The following is a 20,923-nucleotide window of genomic DNA, read 5'->3' on the forward strand; positions in this document are numbered from 1 at the left end:
AAACATAATTTGTACAGCTTTGGTCTCATAAAGCACACCTAACAGCCCATTAATGATCAAGTTGTCACTATTATTATTTACTGAAAGCAAACACCATGTCATGGCACAAAGGGAAATAAGATCTACTCCTTGCCCCAGTAAGTTAGAAAGATTCAATCACTTGGCTTCAATAAAGAACTCAAAGGGGCTAATGAACAAATGAGTGACACTTGCCATAGACCATGCGTGAAAACATTCAGTGGCAAGAGAGATGCCTTGGAAAGTTGTAAGGCTATGAAAACAGAGGTGTAACCTTCAATACACATTAATCCTAACCAGTTAGACTTAACCTGCCAGTAAGTACCAAGCACTAACAATACAAGAAGCCTGAAACTGTGAGAAGGCAGACAAGCCCTTACCAGTCTGCCTGGTCCAGCTTCCTGGCTTTAAACTCCACCCCGTAAGCCTTTGTGATGGCCCAGGTTGACTGACTTTGAGAGGAGTGCTTGTGGCTTAGGCAGACATTAGATTGCAGGTGAACAGTAGCAATGGCCACAACCACCTAGTTCCCAACAGGATCACCAGCTATTGCTTTTGCTAGGCCCTGTTTCATCAGGATTATTGTGTAAAGGAACAGCATAGAGGGTTAGCAAAGGAAAGATAACCAAGAAATTCAGGTCCTTTCTGCATGACCAGCAACATTTTCTGCCCTGCATGTGTTTTAGTCCCTCACTGGTAAACAAGGGCCACCCTGAAGGACAAAATGCTGTGTGATAACCCAGTGAGCAATCTGTCATTTTGAAGGTGTCTAACAGACTGTATGTTACACAATGTAACATATCCATTTTAACGTGCTAAGTTTAATTTTATTTCAAATGTATGTTTTTTACTGTCTAGCATAACAATATTATTATGGGTCACCCCTTTACCACATGGATTTATTCTATCATTGTATACTACAGTAGCAACTTACTCTGTATAGTATGACAATTATGACTATGTTTCCCAGAAAAATTCCCGAAGAACAAAAATCTGTTAATTATTGAAATTATTTTCTCCATGTGTGTCAATTCACTTAATCCTGTGTACAACTCAGCAAGCTTTAATCCTTCTGCGTATTTCCAATTCAGTTATATCACCCTTTTAGCTACTGCATTTGCTCTTAATAGAAATTTTCCCTTGTGGCTCATTTATATTCAAGAGACTATACAGGTCACCCAGTGCAAATATTTTTGGATCATTGGCGATGTCATTGTCCAGAATCATATTCACTCTATTTCCTCCATTCCCAGAATGAATTTACTAGGTATGGAATGCTGGAAAAAAATTCTTGTTCTCATTTCATATTTTACTGAAGAAGCAAAAGAGAAAATAAATTAAGTCTGATTTGCATGAAATCATGCATTCTGTACCTTAGTGTTGAACAAGAACACAGACATTCTTGGAGTTCTTTCATGTCTGTTGTCTATATTTAATTCATCTCCTTGTCATCTTCTGTTAAATTAAGGGAATGATACATTAAGTTATCAATAACTTAACATCTTCCACTTCATCTGGCTACTAACCCCACCCTAACAACACTGCCTTCCTTCAAGCTGGAGATGCAGCATTTGTCTCTCAGTACTCACAATCCTTAACAACCAAATGCAATTTAACCTGTTGAAAAATCCACAGAAAGAGGGAAAACAGGGAAGCTCATCCTCCCTGTTGGCTTTCCAGCGGAGAGCAACAATACATTTATATTCTGCAGCTCCTGCTTCAGAGGACATTGTGCTCCTTTGCTCTCTGGTGCACTTTGATCCCCCAGGCTGAGCGGTGCCTTCTCAGCCACCTCCAAACTCTGCTGCAGAGATAGCCCCAGACAAGCCTGTCTCCTGGAACTGCCAAGTGACAGATCAAAGCCAGAAAATTGCCCTTGTTTCCAGTGCTGCTTCTGCAGTTAACACTTTGTGCTCTCCCCGCCAGGCACTCGAGAGGCCTCTCTGGCTCCTCCAAGTAAAACCTGGAGCCTGAAATCCTGTGGGTGTGAGAGACAGCCCCAAACATACCCCTAAAGGCCCAACAATCAGATGATGTGCCAAGTTACATGAAATTAGCTCCCTTGTTTCTCTTAAAAGAGACAAAGGAAATGAAAGTCAAGCTGGAAGCGAGGCTGTGTGTACCCCCTATTCCTTATCCGGCCCCTTCTAGACATTATTTACAGCAGCACTGGAAGTGCTGGAGTCTGCCTTTTAGAGCTCACTGAAGAAGGCAGTGGGAACTTTTCCAACGATTCTGTGGCCTTGCTGAAAATTGCTGAGGTTTGGTCTGCGCTCCTTTAAGGCTGCAGTGAGAGTATGAGTGGTGGGACACAAGCTAAACTGAAACTGCTGTTGAAGGAAGGGGTAGGGGAAAGAGACACAACACGAAACTATTCTCAAAGTTGAGAAAATAATAATTAAAAAAAAAAAAAAAAAAAAAAAAACACCAAACACCTTCCAAGCATTTTTTTTTTCAACTTTAAAGAGCAGCTGCAGCTGGAGTGGTGCCCAAACTGTGCAGACTCACACAGGCTGAACATCACAATAACTTTGGGTATTGATGGTTTTAAGACCTGAGGAGCTGGAAGATAGTGTTGCCTATTCCAGCCCCTTAACCCTCAAGCTGGTGCAGAGGCCAAGGAATACCTACTGCCACAAGAGGTACAGGTTTAATCCTTGCACAGCCAGCTGAGCTCTTCATCTTGCACAGACAGGTAACTTGAAAATCCCACAACTCACTGAGCATAGGCTGCTGTGACACAGCATTAAAAACGGACTGGAATGGCTTTGCGGCATTTTTCTAAGTGTGTCAATTCGCCATAGCACTCCCTGTCTCTCCATTCTTTTGTAGCATGCTGGATGAGATGGCTGCCATTACTGCCATGTGCCAAATATCTGTGACCTATCAGAATTAAAACAGCTGCATAAACATAAAATGACAGATAATCACAAGTGCCTGCAATCTTCAGATAAAAGCAACACACAGAATAACAGAACTTTTTAAAATAATATGATTTAAAAATGCAGCTTCTTTTCCCCTGGCACCGCTGCTCAGATGGACAAACTTTACTCAAAGGCAATCTGTTTATTGTGGGTACATATCTGTCCATGCTTTTATTTAAAGAATACTTTGCTCTGCTTGAGTATCATGATTTCACCTCTCCTGTATTAAAAGAGGGGTTGTCTGGTACCACTCTTACCCTGTTGTGAGGGAGAATCCTCAAAAATGGCCATGCAGGAGGAACAACACTGCAAGACTCCAGCTAGCATAACCTTCATTAGCAGATGGATTTGAGGGGCATGTTAATTAAATCACTCCAAGCAAGGATAGAATGACATGATGCTGTGCTGTCACCCAGAGCCTCTTACACCCTAGTGAACCAGGTATCACTAGCACAAGTGTTGCTTGTGTGGGCTTCAGTGAAGAGTTTGATATATATTTTCCTAGTGCAGTCAAACAAACACAAACAGCTTTTCCTGTATTACTCCCTCTGCTTGGAGGATGGTGTGGAAACTTCATCTCCTATTTCCAGAGATATAGGGAGAGAAACAAGGAGGTGAATATCTAGAGAGCTGGCAGAAGTGCAGTAAGAGGAAATAAAAGCAAGCCTAGGGAAAAGTAAGCAAAAGTAGACTGAATGCCCCAAACTTGCACAGTGGTCAGTAAACTGAATCAGGTACTGTGAGAGAAGGGGAGTTAAAACAGCTTTGTGTGGTAAACACATCCAATGTAAGTCCCCAAAAGAAGGAGATCTTCTACAGGTGGCTTTATTTCCTGATTCCAAGGGAACCAGCAGAGCTCAGCAGGATAAGGTAGCAAGGAAGCAAAGAGATTAGTAGAAACTGAACAAAGGAAAAGGACAGGGAGTGAGGGGGTGGAAGAGAAGGATACAAATGAGGACAGGAATATTATTTTGTAGAGAAATACAGTACTTTTCTGGGACACAGCCAACCTGAATGTACCGTAAACTCCTATTTCCCATTCTCTCCCAGCTGGAGAGATAATTGCCTGACTCTAGAAATATATTAATCATTTTTATGTCTATGATCTCCAATGCCAGCACAAGGAGTGCTGTTAGACAAAGCTATGTCTCACCATAGGCTACAATTACAGAACAGGACCCCCTTCCCCTCCTGTATCTGAGATCAGTGTCTAAGAAAAGCACAGGAAACATCAGGAATTCCCAAGGATCAATGGGGTAAGATCTTCCAATGGTTTCAGGCATATATATTGTATTCCTTCCCCAAGACTTTCATATGCAGCCTGATTTATTAGCCTTAGTCAGCATTCTGTCTTGTACACCTGCCAGAAAAGCACAGTAGGATGAAACATCTGGTAAATTTGCTCAAATTCTATTATGAAATATCTTCAATTCAAGTTTTAGTGAAAAGTAAACAAGTCATTGTCTTTAAAAAGTGCTTTGCTTTGCTGTCAGAAAACCCTGTCAATCAGCAGTAGGCATTAGTCCTCTTTTCAGGGCTGTCAAGGGAGAATAGCTCCCATTGTGAACCACTCTGGACCAGGGAGAGCATGTGTATCACTGCTAGTTCCGTGACATTTGACTTGTTCACCAGTGTCTGCTGCGGCGCTGCCGTGCAGTGACATTTGCTTATACTTTAGGAGCACCTGGGGATGCACAGAGCACATGGAACACAGCAGGCTTCTCCTCCCTGCAAGGCAGAGTTCTGAGGAGTCTCCCAGCTCAGCTCTGAACTGACTCCAGATCTGGTGCAGTTTGACAATGTGCAGGTTCAAGCCTCCCCAGAGACAGCTTGGGGGTTTCTGACAGTACAGCACGGTGCCTTGCAGGTGTCACCAAATGCAGGCTGTGGTGATAAACAGGTACAGCCTATTGAGCTCCAGGCAAGAAAAGGAGGTACTTAACAAATGCTTCTGTATTCCTCCATGTTGGCTTCATGTGTACACAAATCCATTGGTCCCACATTATCCTTCCATATAGGGCAGAGGCCAGAGGCCATTTTTTCAGTCTCTAAATTGGAACAACGCCTATAGAGAACCTGCTCTTCATTTCTGCAGGTGAGTTCCAGCCCTCTTCAGTCACTTGGGCTGTTTGTGGAGACAGGTGAATGTCCCCCACCAAAGGAGTTTTTGGTGGTAGTTTAATTCCTAAAGAGAATCATTCCCCTCTTATGGTCAGCAACTTTAATAAGTGACAGTGCTGCAGGAAATAAATGTATTGGTGGATCAAACTACAGCACTTGACTGTATGGATCCACAGGGGATATGTTTTAATTGGTAAGGAGCCCTTATAGAGCCATCTGACGTTCCTACATACCTATGGCGCACGGTATATTTGAGACGGATTTAGCTACAGAAGACCAAATCAAAAAGACAGTGAACACATTAGAGATCATTACAGAAAACAGAACTACATTAAGAACTAATCCATCTGTATAGGAGCAGATACATACATTCATGGCAGGTTGTACACTGAATGATGGTATAGCAGAGAATATGCTTATCTGTGCAATCCACACAACACACTGTCTGCAGTCAACACATTCCTACATGCGCTGGCATGAGCCATTCGAAACTGATTTTCCATTTATGCCAGTTCTCATGTTACACCATGCCAGGGTACTGGAGGTTGGACACTGAATGAGGCAAATCCCTGCCGCCCTCTTTGGCTCAGGGTAACTTTGGGACAACACAAAGTACTTGGAGTAAAAAAAGATAAGACATACAGTGAAAAAACAAACCAATTAGAAGTGCCGTCAGAGCTGGAATTTCTCTGGGAATGTGTGATACAACTGGAGAAGGTTTAAAAGTGCTGCAGACAGTAATGTGGCTGCCAAAAAGAAAGCAGCTGTCAGAGCAGGGAACTTTTTTGGGTCAGGGCTAGTCATAAAGAAGATGACATTTTTTGCAGTTCTCATTTAATCTGGGCAAAGAAGGCTGAGTGGGGAGAGGTGACAGAGACGGGAGCAGAGCTGCAACCGTGAAAGATTAAAACATTTCAGAGTTGTGTTTAGAAACAGTCTGCAAAAGAGGCTTCTGTCAACAGAGAGAAATTTTGGACCAATCCAATAACAGCACCAGTAAGGGGTGCTTCTGAGAAATCCTCTTGAACCTGCCAAGAAGAGGAGGTCAGTCAGTCCAGACCAGAACTAATGGGGAGAGGACAGTTCTCTTCTGTTGCAGGCAGGAAAGAGAATGTAAACTACCATGAAGAACGAGACTGGAAGTGGAAAGGTGCAAGGAACCCACAGCTGGAGCTGAGTGAAAAAACAAGACATGAAGCTACAGACAAACGCCTATCATTTGGAGAAGAGGCACAAGAATGTGAAGGAGCTCATTTGAATGGGATCACAGCATGGATATCGCAGGAGTGCCAGAAACAGTGACTTCAGCAATGAAAGAACCACCACAGATACAAAGCAAATGAGTAAAAAAACCTTCCCATTTACCAAGCAGGACCCTTTACTAATCCCCACTGTGGGAGGATGTGAATTGTATGCTTGAATAAATAACGAACTGGGAAAGAAAGAATATGTGATAAATAGTACCATGGAGAAAAGTACAGACCCCAGGGTAAAATACATGCCAAGGTCCTGGTCTCAACAGAGTGAACCAAATGTGGACAGAGGGGAGCAGAGCAGCTGGGGATGCACTGTGGGGCAGGCTAACTGCTGGGCTGGCAGAGCTCTGCCGGAAACCAGGGACAAAAGCACAGAGGAGGAGGGGGGATGAGACAGATAACAAAGCTATTGTAGACCGTTTCTATGGGGAGGAGCCAGGACTGGAGGAACCTTGGTCAGCCAGTACACTAAATAGATGTGAAAAGTTTTACTTCTCCAGTGAAGTGTGTAACTAAAGCCACCACAATGATAACATAAGGTAGGATTAAAATACTATTTCACGTTCTGGTGAACTGTGTTTTGAATTAAGCTTTTCTCCCTACCACAAAGAAAAATTCTTTTGTATAAGAAAGTAATGTAGCATTTGCTGCATCTGCAAGTAATGTGTCCTGATCATCATGTTTGGAGGACACAGACAGTAGCTCCCTGCAAATCTGCAACATGGATAAAGAGCACTTTCAAAATGTTAGAATTACACAAAGGGTTATTGCCTTGTTCAAGACAGCATAATTCCGCTCTGCCAAGCAGTGCTAACAGAGCAGATCAGACCTGTCACCTACTTGCCCATTCTGATATGGCAAGGGACAGCTGCAATCACACTGCCCCAGGCACGCTGCAGGAGCCTCCCTCTCCCTGTACCTCTTCCTCACCTTTCTGCCCTGCTAGGAAGAAAAGGGCATGAAGTAAACTAGAAGTACGAGCTGTAAGAAGCCTCCCTGCCAGGACTGCTAGAATTCACCCCAATCTAATGGATCAGCAGAAATCCAACTTATTCCAGGCTCAGAGACTCTGGGAAAGAGCAGCAGGGGTAAGGACATGGACACAGAGTGGGTAGTGAATAACTGAGAGAGGCTGGTGAACAGTGATGTGGAACAGCTTTTTTTCTGTGAGTCCCATCAATGTGGGAGCCACCTCCACACTCCAGTTGTCATACAGGGCTCTAGCAAGCACCTTTTTTTGTTGCTTTTTCTAACTGCTATCTCAACAGAACATTGTTTTCATTACTTTTCCCTATAATTACACTTTATTCTAATCAATAAAGTTAATGATGAATGATCAAGAAAATACAGCAGAGAAGAGAGGAGAAAGCTGGTTTGTGCTCTGAGTGGGCTCTGATCATCAATGGCAAACTGTTTAGAAGCCCAGTCCCAGCCATCAGAAAACAACCCCTCAGCCACTCAGCCGTCCCTCTCCACCCCTCTTGTTCCCTTTGCCACCCTCAGCTTGGGCCAGCCTCTGGTGCTGGGCTGCATGGGTAGTGACAAGGAAAGTGGGAGGCAGGATAGAGAATGGAAGAGATGGACAAGCTCCATATTTAATCTTCTCTGTTCCTTGTAAAGCTACCATTGCCTTGCTCTTCATCATTTCCCCCCTCTTCTCCATGGCTTAGAAACAGTAAGACCTGAACAACACAGAAAAAAAAAATTGTAATGCTTTAGGGATGTAATCAATACAAATTAATGGATTCTTTTTTCCCTAGGGAAGGACAGGCTCCATATTTCCTTCTGTCTTTTCTCGCAGCCCCCAGGCCTTTTGTCCTCTGGCAAAAACTTCCCATTGAAGTGCATGGCATTTTCTGGGCACTATATCTTCAGTATATTCTTTTCAGCAGTGTATTTTTTTTGATAGTCATTTGAATAATCAGCAGTCAGTGTTAGAATACAGCATTGTACATTGACACCCCTAAGCCCCAGGAAGCACCAGAAGATGAAGAGGGTTCATCCTCTTCCTGGCCTCATTTTCTTTCCTTGAGAATTGGCTCTTTCTTTCCTACCTACAACTACCCCACACAGTTAAGGCCAGCCCTAGTTATCTACATCCAGCTCTTGTTCCCATCTCTAATATCATACAACTGGACCATGGGGGCCGTTTAAGCCAGTAAGGGAATAACATGAGCTTCTAAAATTGTCCCAAAATGAGTCATTTGCACAACAGCACTCTGTATTTCAACCTGAACCTCTCTTTAGATGTGGCAGTACTTAAAAAGGCATGTAGATTTTTTTCTTTTTTAGGTCTAAGTTGATTTTTTAAATGTTACCACAGGGTTAGTAAAGAATCTGGCTGCTTTAGGTCCTACCCTTTGAATACCAGGATGCATTTTGTAAATAATTAAACCTGACAGAAGAAATTAAGGAAGGAAACACAGAGGCAAGTCTGAAGGAAGGAAAGACTGTTCTTTTATCACAGCTGAAACCATTTGCTTTTGTTACATGTACTTATATGATTTCTTAAGTACTCAGCTCTTTTAATGTTAATTCAAGCTTGCTGTTTCTTGCTGACAGCCAGCCATATGTGACCCCCTGTTCTTTATAAACATAACACACCGTGCAAGATGATTATGTGGTTGCAGACAATGGGTTTTTTCCTCTCCTGCAACAATAAATTCTATCATCCTGAACCATTGGCTTTCTGCCTCCTCTCCTGCTCTGAATTTGCAGCATCAGAGGCTGAGATGTAAAAGATTTTTCAGTGAGGAGCGCATCTTACTGGAGATTTCTTCTGCTTCCCTGTAGTTTCATCCTGTCCTCTTCCAAGAGTACAGCTGTTTAACCAAAAGCTAAACTGAAAACCAGGAGAGGGGATAATCCCACCTGAGACCATGTAATGGCTTTCAGAGGGTTTGTGGAAGTGCCATCATCCTTCTTTAATCTCCCTATCTGGTAAGCAGGAGGACTTCTGAAGTCCTCAAAACCTGCTCAATTAGCTGCATTGTTGGAAAGTCTGCTTGTGGCCCACTGTGGCAGGGTTGAAGAGAATACAATCACAAAAGAAGCCATATTGACATTTTTAACTCAGGAATTTCTGGTTTTGTGATTGAGCTCTGCAAACACATACAGAGGCCTGGTCCAGAGAGACACAACAACTTCAGGCAAGACACTGCACACATACCAAGCAGAAGCTGATCCAGAAATCACAGGGATGGGGTCAAGGCTGAAACAGAGTGAAGCAAGGCCAAGTGGAAGCTCTGTCATACCACAGTCAATAAGTGCACTCAAGCAAAGCATCTCAGAAAGAGAGGGAGAAGGAGAACAAGCAGGCTTTACTGGGGGAAAAAAAAAATTCTACAAGCAAACTGTGAGTTTGCCATGAAGGAATCTGGGGGAGTATCCCAGATAATTATATTGCTCCTGTTTCACAGGGAAGCCAACCTCTAGGAACAGGGGCTACCATTTACCCCTAAAAGCAAGTGCTGTACTTTAGCTTTAAACATGATCACAGTTTCACTGAGGACAAGCACCACCAAGGGTCTACTGCTTGCTGAAACCCTGACAGCCCTTCTGAAGTTGTTCCTTTTAGATACACAATGCACACCAAACCTTCGCTATTTCCTTTCTTATAGGTTTCTTTTCTTGGCCTTGGAAAAGCCAAAAATTGACTGGAGCATTGTGTGGTTCAGCAGATTCAGAAGAATAAAGGCCATCCAGTGAAGTAAAATACAGGAAAAATATGCGTGCATAACTAAAAGTTATGAAAGGTGTATGAGAAAAGGGACATGCTATCAGTAAGTGAGCAAGTGCTGGAATAAAACTAAAAGAATAAAATCTGGCTAGGAAAGGCTGAAAGGAAGAGTAGAAAATATTTTCAAGGAATAAAGACAAATAAGAATTTTTCAAGTATATAGGACACAAAATGTCAGCAGGGTTCTAAGAGAGTGCTAGGGTTATTTAGTAAGAGATGAAAAAGATTGCAGAAAAATGAAATCTTTACCAAGTGTTCATAAGAAAGGATGTAGGATTGAAGTAGGAGAGAGAATTACTTTTTCTGTGAGAGGGGGAAAATGCTCAAAGAACTCTAGGTCACAAATAGAAGGAATAAATAAATTACAGCTCTGCATAGAACAGACAGTCTCCCTGCCAATCATAGGTGAGGCAAGGTGGTCTCCTAAGAGTGAATTTTAAATATCTTCTGTGAGAGCCAAGAACAGAAGAAAAATGGATTCCTATTATATTCATCCATTGCACTCATTTGTCCAACATGAAACAGAAATCAACCTTCCAATCTTAGGTACTTGAGAGCACAGATCATCCTCAAGAAACTATAGTTATGCTATTTTAGTCCCTCTGATGCTGCAAGGGTCAGATAGGGAAAGACTGGTTTTGTGTGTGTACACAAGAGCTCACATCTGGCCCTACTTCATACCCCAAAGCTGCTGGGGGAACAACCCTCTGAATCCCTCCTCCATGTTCATAACTCAGGAAGGGATTTCTGGATGTTGCAAGGTGGACCAAGCTTACCTATGAGTTCAGTCAGTGGCTTGGAAGAATTCTGGAAGAATTCACCAGATGAATAATGGGCAGGGTTAAGCTGCATACAGAAAAAAGTTGCTGGGACTTCATAATCCAACTCTATCCACTGTTCTGATTCCTTTAAAGAAAAAAATAGTTGTTTGCTTGAGGGTTTTAAATTTTTTTTTTTTATTAAGGACATGATATTGACAAGGCACATAAGCACATGGCAAGAGAAGGACCTCCTCATGTGGCCTCTTCTTGAGAGTTACAAAGTGCCATGGCTGATGTGCTTTGAACAAACCTCATCTGGATGTCTGTCCCAAAGAACAAACACTGCCAAATGGCTGTCACCAGTGTGCACTCTTTGAGCTGCCTAGCCCTTAACTTGTATACAATTTCATACTTTATATTTAGCTTTTGAAAACTAATTGTATTGGCATAGGGTTGCTGTATTATAGCATCTTAGGGAACACTAAAGAAGTAATAAATATTGTCAGATGCTGATCCTTTCTCCTTAAAGAGTTTTTGCTCAAACTTGGCTTTTCTCTCTGCCGTATCTCTATGCTTTCTGTTAGAACACAAGGTGACCTTTCCATGCTTAATTATCTGAACAAAATACACAGAACAATAATGCCAAAAATGCCCCTTGTGCACTCTACTACATTTGCAGATCTTTGAAATAATCTAATCTAATCTCTTCTTTTTCAGGTTAGGGTGAATGTAGTGTGAAATAACCAAACGAGTAAACATGGGAAGGGAGGATGGACAAACACAAGTTGACAAATACAGGCCAAGTGATAGAGTCTGTGTGCATGCACAGGAAACTGCTCCCCTGCAGAGTTTGACTCTGTTCTGAAGCAGACACTTAATAGCACTTTGCCTTTATATAGAAATGTTCATGTAAGCATCTCAAGGCATCTTTCAAACAGTCACATGCAGCACAGTGTGGCAATCAAACTATCAAGAATAATCATTTTACAGAAGAGTGAATTGATTTATATGGTCTGGATGATTTATCCTCCTTCTTCACAAAAAAAAAAAAATCAGTGAAGAAGCTGGGAGTACCAACATGGAAATCACTACTCATGAGGCTCTAATTATCATCTTTGTTCTGTGTTCTTCAGCCTTGCAGACCGACAACACTGCATAGTGTGAATTCCCCACTCTGCCCTTGGGAAGGATGTGCTTCCTTCACAGGAGCACACCTCTACCTGAACACTGCTTGGAGCACACATTGATGTATTTTTGCTAGCAGGAACTGAAGCCCCACACACTCACCTCGCTACCTGTAATTTGCGGTACATTCAGCTGACCTCTGGTACTTGAACTTCTCACCTACTGTTCATGTGCCGAGGCTATTTCACATGACTGACAGCATAGCTGTGCTGGCACAGCCAAAAATGGGGCTCCAACTCCATTCATGCAGGAAGAAGTTAAATTGCAGGTACCTTCAAGTCCAGTTGGGCACAACTATGCCATGCTGGAATAGGAGAAACAGAAGCTATTACCATGTCTTATCCATGGACTACTTCCAGAGCTCCCCCAAGATCAGGTTCTGAGGGAGGTGTGTGCCTCAGGGCTCTCAGCTAGATGAAGTGTTAGGTAACAGCTCAACGTATCATGCAGCTCTCCAGGCAGAGGCCTTAGAAAACTCTTCAGTTGGCTGGAAGCACAGTAAAGCTCAGGCATACTTCAGAGGAGTTAAAGTGTGACAGAAAAATGTTAGAACCTATTTCTATATGAAGAGGTACTTAAGTAGTTCAGCCAATTAGACTACTTGATTGGCTGACATTCCAAACACTTCCATTTTGCACACAGGGTGCCTCATGCACGAATGAACTGAACATGGCATTTGAAGGCTTTGCTTTTTGTCAGTGCTTGTATGTTTCTTTGTGGAATATTCTTGTGCATATTCATTTCCCTAACATTTTTCTATAAATGCTCAGGGCATCTAATAAATTAAATTACTGTTTATTTAGTTACTGCTTGGTTATTTAAGAACTTAAGACAAACATATGTAGTGACCTGAACTTGATTTACAGAATTCCTCATTTGCAGTTCAGCTATCAAGACAGAATAGCTCAGCTTCTCTTCACAGTCCTCTAGCCTGTCCAAGTGGACACAGAAGCAATTGAGACCATTCAAATGGAGACACCCCCAGGGTGTCACATGCATTTAGAGCTAATTGAGAAATAAGAGGAACCTTTAATCCAGGAGAAAATTGTCCCTTAGGCAAAAATTTCACTAGGAACTACAGACTTGTGGGATAATCCCTTTCCTCCACAAATGACGCAGTTCAGTCTTCAGCTCCTTACTGTACAAGCAGTCCTAGAAGCTTTTGCAAACCTGCTCTCTTTCCTGCAAGGTGAATTAAGAAGCTCTTATTAATACAAATAATTTCTCTTGTCTTTCACTAGAATACTGCTAAACATTTATACAAAATCCTTCACTAAACTCACTCGTGACACATTCGTGAGGTTGGCACTCACCATCTCTCTTTCCTGGATGGCAAGAGGCATGGAAAGAACAGACCTAGATTAGGAATTACTTCTTGAGTTTTCATGCTGAATTCAAAATAAGAAAGGTTGTCTTCTCACTTTTAAGGCAAGTGAAGGTGTCTGGATTCACAAACCTTTGCCATCTCACAGGGGAAAGTAATTTAGCCTGAGGTACCCAAATTTCCAGGAGAGTCCTTGGGTACATTTCTGCGCACACAGGTGTACACAGACCTCTATTTCTGCTCCACAGTGCCTGGACAAGAGCCTGACACAATTTAAACACCAGTTCACAGCAGGTTGATCTAGTACACCTCACCCTACCACAGCACTAGTTCTGTGAACTTCTGAGTGATGTCCCAACTAATGGCTTAGCAACTCATATGAACTCTTGCTTTCCTCTCTGACTGGAATAACCATCTTGAAATAATCAATTATTTCAGGAGAACATAATCATACTCATTGACATATTTACTAGACATATTTACTAGTCCTTTAGGACCTGCATTACTCCAGTAATACATCTCTCCAGTAATAAATTACTCCAGTAATAAATCTCTTCGATCAACCAATTTCAGACTATCTACAGAGGTTTAAGAATAATTAGTCTGATTTACCTTTAAGTTTGTTCATTTCTAAACTGATAAAGAAAAATTGCTTCAGTGCTACTACAATCCCAGAGCTGGAACAAGGTTGAACTCTGCTTTGCAATAAATCTGGAATAATATAGCATTTTGGAAGGACTGGTAAGTAAAAATGTCCAGGATTTAAGTGGTCCTTATTTGGGTCTCATGCTCTTTGAAGGGTCAGAATCTCACAGAATTGCAGAGGACCTCCAGAAACCACCTCATGCCCTCCTGCATGGTGGGACCAGTGCACCTCTGACTCTCTTGACAGATGTTTGTCCAATCTGTTCAACAGTGCTCTAAACGAGCCAAGAACTTGGTCCTTGCCTTTATCTCAATCCCCAAGCTAAGTGAGAAATCAGGCATGTTTTCTGTATATGTCAGAGAAATTAAAAATGCAATGGATTTTTATATCAGACTGTTGAGGACTAATTACAACAGTGTTTTCCAGCAAACCAGTGATTGTAGGCTAATTTTCTGTTATGAAACAGAAACCAGGGTTAATGAGGCTAATTGTGTCTACCAGTGTTTCAAACAAAAAGGAAGCCAACTCAATTTTGAAGCAAGTTCTTTGTCAGGAACAAATTGAGGAAAATTGCTACAGTTGTACCAGCATTTCCTAAAATTGCCTAGTACCATGCTTGGGAAACCAACACTATAGAACACAAGCTAGTGGCACAGAAAATGAAGCTTATTAGACAGTAAGTATACTGAGTTTCAAATGCATGGCTGTGTGACATACCATGATGGTTGAGCTCTTGAAAGCAATGCAACAGGGAGTCAATAATAGAGTAAGTGACCCTCACTCCAGCTTTACTGAAGTACTACAAAGAGAAATCAAGATATGTAGTAATATATGTCAGAAAAAGAAAATCTTCAAGTTCTATGTCTCATCTGTAACCGATTAATTAATTACACAAGCTGGACTGGTAAAAAATGAATTCATTGCCCTGCAAAGCAAAATTCACCAGTAGAAGTCCTTTAAAAAAATAATCAGTTTAACCTCTTTTGCTATGAGCTGATAATTGTATTAACTACTCAGAAGAACTGACTGACTTCAGTGACCAAAGACATAAACAATATATACAGCATAATGCAAACTGGTGCTGCTGGGGAAACCTCATCAAATGCACCTCAGCATTAGTGCCCATGCTATTCCCTTCACAGTCATTGTTGAATCCCCAGCCGGGCCAATCAACAGTGCTTTGAGTTTGTGATGTAACCAACTGGAACTAAAATGCAGCCACATTCATTTGCACTCCAGACTGGTGCCCAAATCAAGCCAGTGTGTGCTAGAAAGAATATGAAGGCTTTCAGCTACAAAACACGCAGGCACAATGCCTGCAATTTGACCTTACTGCAAAATTCAGGCTGTCTTGCTCCTCTGTGTGCTGAAGGCAGAAGCATCCTGGGATTTACAGGAGAGCCTTACTCTGTGGCAGGGGAGCTCATGTGGAGGAGATCTAAAGAAAATGCACATCTATACGTATGGCTGTGCAAAGAGGAGCTCCTTAGGATGACAGTGCATAATAAAAAATTATGCACAGCAAGGACAAAAAAACAGGAAAACAGGCAAGTGAAAGAGGTCCTGTGGGGGAAAATGTGTCACTAAGGAAAGAAAAGAATTAATGTTACAATACATCAACATAAGAGAGAATAAAAAAGATATGGAAGAAAGGGAGAATCTTAAAGATTAAACACAAATAAGGAGACATAGTAGTTAAAAAAAAGAAACAAAACCGGGCATAACATTAAGGTCAGTAAAGGACACCAGGATCCTTGACCTACATTTCCTATCTGAAAATCAGTTCTGGGGAAAGGTGGCAAGAGGAAGGAAAGAAAGTCTCGAGACAGGAGTGGGAAGCACCTGGCTGAGATCTCGACTTTTATAGTGCAAAGCCCATTAGATGCTGTTCAGCTTAAAGTTACAGCCAGCGGCTACCCAGCTCCAGTGGCTTCCTCATCTGGTGCCTTTTGCATTCTGTAAGGTGTTCCCTGGAATTGAAGCTTCCCTTTAGAAAAACGATGTCTGCAGCCCTTCTGGTTTGCCAAGATATAGCCTTCAGTATGTAAATCAGTGCTGTGCTGTCTTGTTGAATCTGCAGCCTGAGGTATGAACATCTCCCATTCATCTTAGTGGGATATTAACCTCAAAGCTTCATTGTAGCTCTCCAGATGTTAATACTATATTAAACAAGTTGTTTAATATACAAATGCTGGGTTTAAGTCATTCACATTTGTACAGCATTTGTGTAGGAGAACTGGATTTTACTTTGATTTTGCATCTGAAAAATAGAACAAAACAAATACCTGAATTTCCAGTCACTGGTCATTCTGCAAATCAGCTTTATTTTGGTTTAGAGATGCAGGGAGGGACTTGGCTGAATGACTGCTGTTTTTGCTATTTATCATCTCCAGGTGATGAGTGATTCTTCTGTTTGCTTCCAGAACTTCTAAAGCTGGTGTTCATATCACTTGGGTTTACAAACCTTTCAATTCACTTTTCTGCACCAGCTTCTACACTCTTTATTCATGCTTTTGGCTCCTCAGAAGACCTCAGCAAGGACATGGAAAGACAAGCTCAATGATGAGGCACCATGGGACCATCAGGAGGTACCAGTTGCCCTTTGCTCTCACTGGCCAGCTGCATGGGCAGATAGATTCAGCACTGGAGCAAGGCAAACGCTCCATCTCACAGTGCCCACAAGGGGTGAAAACCCGGTTTCTAGAAACGGCAGACAGCTACAAATGTTGTGTATTCAGGTGTCAAGTGGAATCACTTCAAATTTTGGAAATTGCCAATATCCACACTGAAAAACCTTTGAAAGCTTTGCAGTTAAGCAACCAACACCTCTGGTCTCCGAGTTCCCCATTAGCTCTAGGAAATTGTAGGTAAGAGCCTTAACCAGAAACCACTATCAAGCCCCCACACTTTGGCCTTGAATAAAGACTTCATTACTGGGCTTACTACCAGAAGTGAATGCACATCCATCAAAAAATAGATCAAAAGACAAATGAAACTGCCTGCTCAGATAAAGCCCTTTTCAAAAAGTTACAAGGGGGAGGGGAGGGCCATGCGAGAGGATGTAAAGAAATGTCTGTTGAAAGATAAAATAAGGAAGATACTGTGATGAAGAAAGTGAACAATTAAACAGAATCCAGTACAGAGAGATCAAGTGAAAGAAAACCACATTACTATTTACAGTAAAGATCACTCATCTAACATGTATAATTAGAAATTCACACACTAAGATAAAAGTGACCAGTGAACACTGTTGTAATCAAAAATAATACAGCATTGTATATATTTTAAAAAAAACCTAACACTCTCCAAAAATAGGAATAATGGGTCTCATTAATAGAGTCTTCATCCGAACTAAACAAGTTCCCTTTATTCACATCGCAATTTTTCCTAGCCTGCCAAAAGAAACCCTCACGAGAAGTCGTCACAGTGCAGCCCCCCCGCCCCACACATCTGTGCCCCGATGAAGATCAGTTGCAGACAGGACAATGATACCCAAAGAAACCCATTCACATTGCAAAGACTTTCATTTTCACACGAATTTGCGTTGCTTGGACTATATCTGAAAGTACAGCACAGCACTTGGATTTTTCTCTTTGTGCAAAACAATGGCTCACAACACTTCAGCACTCCACTCAGTGCACACACATCTTTGGCTGAAACACAAATGTTCAGTGAATATACAGGACAACACACTACAGTGGAAAATCCTGAAGGGCAAGGAGTACTGAGAGAAGGTAATAACTCATCAGGACAATTTGGAAGGCGTAAAATATCTGCTTAGGAAAGTGTCTGTTTTTCTTTAAAAAAGAAAACGAAACAAAAATTAAAACCAACCAACCAAAACCACAAACAAAAACCCAAGAAAAAAAAAAAACACACACAAAAAACACCACAAAGACCCCAAAAGAAACAACAAATAAAACCCCAATCATCTTTTAGCAATGAGAGCAAGTGCTTTTCTCTTGGTTTCTTGGAATTTTAATGGTAGTCTGTTTTTACCAGCATGCCAGTATCCCAAGCAGACACAAGTCAGAGACAGTTGCTATTTGGAACTTGTAATTGAGTAGAGAATCAGACTTCCACACAGGTGACAAGCAAGAGGGTTTGTAACCAGACAGAGTCCCATGAGACTCACCAAAAATTCAGCCATGAAATCGAGCAAATCTGTGAAAGGGGACATGATTAGGTTGCAGCTATATTATCATAACACTACAAAATTACAACTGACTATGTTATTTACTATTCTTTCCAAATCTGATAATATGCTAACAGTACTTTGTACTTAACAAGGTACTCCCAAGGGCATCCACGACTGCTGACATTGCACCATTCAATCTCTGCCTAGTGAAATTATGCTGGAAAGGCCATAACCTACTGAGCTGGGTTGCTTCTGGTCTCCCTGGGCTGTAAGTCTACCAGAAACAGTGTGATCTGGAAAGCTGTCACTGAGCAGCTGCCAACTCTTCCTGTTGTGTTAAAAAGGACAATAAATATTGTTACATGGCCTGAGATTTATCCTCATTATGTCTCTTACGTGCCATTTTATGCTACAAGGAAAAACACTTGTTGAGAAAAAGGATGGAAAAAGAAGATGACATAAAATACTCATCTGTGGATTTTAATTTGACTTTACTATGCAGGGTTTGCATGTTTGGGTTTTTTTAACATAAGCAGCCAAGTGTTCTGCAGATTCATCTGTGGGGCAAAGAGAGATCTCACTGGTGAGCACCTCTGAAAAGCTAAGTTAAGAAGCTAAGTTGTGTCCAACAGGTTTAATATTTTAGGCTTATTAGCAAAGAAAAGAAGTGTCATTAAATCTCTTAATTGTTGTCATTTACATCTTTATCTTTTTCTTAAGTCAGCCGTACTTTTAATCTAAACCTTTTTATTTTCCCAAAGTTGTAAGTAATAATTACATAACTAGTGCAAATCAGAGGCAAACATAAGACAGGAACAGATGTCTAAAACTTTCAAAATATATTTTTATATTGTCTAATTAAATATATAGTATACCCCAGGCATTCTTATTATTATTATTTACCATAGCCATCTCAGCAAATATTCACTGAATTCACACCTTAAAAAAAAAAAAACAAAAAAAAACAAAAAAAAAAAAAAAAAAAAAAAAAAAAAAAAAAAAAAAAAAAAAAAAACAAAAGAGGGAGAGAGAGGAGAGATGCAGACAGATGGAATACATCAGTAAGTCAGGAAAACAACTATCTAACCTTGAGTCAAACTTTTTTTTACAGGAAACAAAAAAGGGATTTCTTACTTTCTGAAACAGTTTACAACATACTAGCAATTATTAGAAACCTTCCTGCACAATAAGTCTTTATAAACATTTTCTACACATCCAAAAGTCTGCAAGAAACCTGTGGTAGAGAAACAGTAAGGATGGAGAATGATAAACAATATATGAAGAAGGGCATGGCAGTTTTATGTGCTCTCCTAGTGAAAACATGCTACAGAATTGAGTAGCAAACACCTGAAGTTGCATATATGCTCCAAGAAATATCACAAAATCCAGATAGCAGCATCTGAAGATAATGGAACTTTCTTACTGAAGTCAACAATACTTTTACCACTGACATCACCAGGAAGACTGGGGCAAATAAATTACCATGGATGCTCCTGAGGAAAGCAGTGCTAGTACTTGGCTGTAGTGGTCTGGATGAGCGCTCTAAAGGAAGACCTTTTTCTTCCAAATAACCAGCCCTAAAAAGTTCCAAACAGCATTTCATAGGACAGGAAAAAAACTCTAAGTCATTAAAATACCTATCTTCAAAGGACAAAAATAAGATTCTGCTTATGTTCTTCAGAATAGAAAAAAACCATACATTTAAACAGAAAACATATGTAAGTCACATTCACTGGTTTAAGTTTTTTGCCGTCCTGCTGAAACATCTCTCAATGTTGTTCTGAATTTGCGTATACAATATGACTTTAAATTAGCATATGATCACTCACCAAAGACGTCAAGTGCATTATCAAGACAAGCCAAGTATGAAATACTATGGAGGGAAAAATATTTCAAAGAAGACACAAACTGACCTAGTTTCACAGCCCGTTGTTCCATATTATCAGGATTTCACTAACGACTGCATTTGTTTCATCTTGTCAGAATGACTTGCAGCTTATGAAGTGCATTGATCTACTGGTGAGAATTAATTGTAGAACCCAGTGACTTCTGTCAAAGTAATATACTTCGTTAAAACCTTTCTGTTGTATATCTTTGTTGGTGTCTCCAAAATTAAAATTCAAAGTTAGCAAAAGCAGAACTCCCTAGGAATCTCAAACATCAACTGAATGCAACAATTCTTTCTCATTTTGTATTCCACTCTAAACCCAAGGTCAGTTAACAAAATATATTCTGTGAATAAAAGCATAATTATTGGTGTAATTTGCAGTGCAAATGAAAGAAAATCATTACTGCCTAATTAACAGTACATATGTCAAGAAATCAGTAAGAAAAATACTTAGAAATAAAATAATAATATTTTTTAATTATAGAAGCTTTTTATCTTCTGCTCTGAGCAGAAACCTCAAGCCCTGTTTGTTGCCTAATTTCTTTTATAAATCATTCACTCCAAATTGTGGACATTTTCCATAGCAGACATTTAAATCTCAAGAAGGATTAGTGCACTAAAGAAGAGGAGCTTCATTAATCATTCTCTATTCCTTGAAGCCAATTTTTAACTATGGCTTCTTGATAAAGAAAACATTTTTTTACTTCCAAGTTTTGCATGAGAGCTTTCAATAAAAGCTCCTCTAGGATGCCTGAGACACTTCTACAGATTTTTTTTTTTTAAATTACTACTTTCTAACAGAACACTTACAAATGGAGATATTCCATGAGTGTGAAGCTCTTGATGAAGGCAGAACTACACTCAGCTGCCAACAAACCACACAGTCATTGAGGGGGTCAGCTTCCCAAATTAAGGTAATTCCG

General features: G+C 40.7%; 1 long non-coding RNA gene across 1 annotated transcript in view; it reads right to left on the bottom strand.

Annotated features, from left to right (window-relative positions):
- Positions 1–10,840: 10,840 nt before the first annotated feature.
- The window catches only part of LOC128794525 (uncharacterized), a 54,982-nt gene continuing 44,899 nt past the window's right edge, over positions 10,841–20,923 (bottom strand). Inside the window, exons 2-3 of the long non-coding RNA XR_008433169.1 lie at positions 12,107–12,308; positions 10,841–10,964 (exon numbers count right to left, since the gene is read on the bottom strand). This is a non-coding gene — a long non-coding RNA (uncharacterized LOC128794525). The remainder of the gene's footprint in view (positions 10,965–12,106; positions 12,309–20,923) is intronic.

Source organism: Vidua chalybeata, chromosome 13 (genome assembly GCF_026979565.1).
Source record: "Vidua chalybeata isolate OUT-0048 chromosome 13, bVidCha1 merged haplotype, whole genome shotgun sequence".
In the NCBI taxonomy this organism is placed as follows: domain Eukaryota; kingdom Metazoa; phylum Chordata; class Aves; order Passeriformes; family Viduidae; genus Vidua; species Vidua chalybeata.